The sequence below is a fragment of the Bombina bombina genome, chromosome 3, assembly GCF_027579735.1.
Source record: "Bombina bombina isolate aBomBom1 chromosome 3, aBomBom1.pri, whole genome shotgun sequence".
NCBI classification, from domain to species: Eukaryota; Metazoa; Chordata; class Amphibia; order Anura; family Bombinatoridae; genus Bombina; species Bombina bombina.
This window is the reverse complement of record NC_069501.1, coordinates 449,297,706-449,299,732: the sequence shown is the minus strand read 5'-3', so window position 1 is coordinate 449,299,732 and position 2,027 is coordinate 449,297,706.

The following is a 2,027-nucleotide window of genomic DNA, read 5'->3' as shown; positions in this document are numbered from 1 at the left end:
ATTTCCAAGGGCCAATCCGATTTAGACTTCCCAGATAACCAATGGGAAGGTCAGCTCCCGTAGTGCCACCCACATGATGTCATCAATGATTATATAATGGGAGTGTTGAATGCACAAGGGAGAGTTGTCTGTAACTTGTTGAAAATTAGTGATCTGATTTTGGCTGCGATATACCTGAAAAAAAAAAAAGTTCACTTCAGCAAGGAGCTTAAAACTTATCCTTGATTTGTGCAAAAACCTTCTTTCAAATGAGATGACCTAAAGACCGCTACGAATTGGTTCAAAATTGGTGAAGTATATTGTATTTTAAATTGGTAGTTATAAGCCTAGGTATTGTTCAAATCTGTGTCTGAATTGACCAAGTAACTCATCTATGCAAGTTCTGATGTTGTCGGTTAATTTTGTATTAGGATAAATTGCAGTTAAATAACAGAATATATATTTTATCCTATTGTTTTATAAACACTGTTTAGAATTGTATTGCTTGGATGTTAAAGGTTTTTAGTCCCATTGTGTTAAATAAATAAGGCTGAATTGTGAAGGTATATTGTTCTGGGTTTTGTAAGAAGAATAGCATATCTTAAGAGTTGGTTCTAACGCATATAAACTTTTATTTAGTTTCCTTTTATTGCAAATATAGTTCAATATGTTCATGGATATTAACTAAATAAAAGAATTCAGGTATTTATATTAATTGTATGGTCTAGTAGATGCATGGTTAATTAGGGTTTCTATTTCTTTGTATTGTGTTTATAACCCTGCCATAAACTTATATATATTATTTGGATAGCACTGCTAAGATTTTCATAAATATACTGACATAATAATTGGAGGCATTGCATGAGATTTAATAATATCCATCATAATTGATATAATATATTTGTAAGTAAATAGAAATTATTATAAAAGAGAAAAAAAAATTAAAAAAAAAATCATATTTCGATATTAATATTTTGAAGATATAATTTTTTTTTTTTGAAGAGTTGAAATATTAATTTTCATATTTCGAGATTGACATTAATATCTTGAAATATTATTAAAGATTAATTTTGAAAAATTAATAAAAATATTAATTTTTCATATTTCAAAATTAATCAAAAATATAAATTTTTCATATTTTCAAAGTTAATCAAAAATATTAATTTTTCATATTTCGGAATATTAATTTTTCATATTTCAAAATTAATAATATATTTTTTTTTTTTTTTTGAAATATAAAATTTTTTCTCTCTTTTTATTGGCAAAAATTGTATTAGCATTTTAGTTAAATAAATACTAAACCAATACAATAATGTCTGTAGCCAGAAGTGACTCATTTAATTCTATACATAGCAATGAAATTGGTCCCATAACCATACCTATTACTAAAGGTCAGGTCCTTAAGAAAGATATCTTAAGTTACCTTAAAGGGAAGTTTAATATTGCGGGTGAATTAAATGATTTTATGGATATGCTTGAAACTAGGGCTAAAAATATTACCGTTAATAATAATATGTGGAATGAAGAGAATGAATTCTTCCAGGAATTATTAATGATTAATCAATGCGAAGCTCCCAAAAAGCGAGACGAACTAATACTAAAATCCTGGCCCCTTTTAATATGCATAATTGACGAAATGTCGTTTTGTGTCACGGACAAACGATTGCAAATACAGGAGCTAGAAAATAGTATTCGTTCCTCGCGCAGACGCGAAGAGGGTTTAAAAATAGCCAAAAATAAAATGGATGAATTTGCCCAAAACCTAGCCACCTTAGATAAGCACAATATGGACTTAATCGCGCAGATACAAGATTTAAATAAACAGCTTGCGCAAAGCCAGAGAGAATTAAGCGATTTAAAAAGGTCATATCGCCATAATGAAAACCCCTATATTAGCAATGAGAATAATACAGATAATGCTAACTCCTTTAGCGAACGCGTCAGGGACGAGGTACGAAAATATATAGAACAACATAGACAAATGACCCCTAACGGGTCAGAAGTAGATTTCCCAAATAGACAATCCCCTCAGGATGTAAATCCAGAGG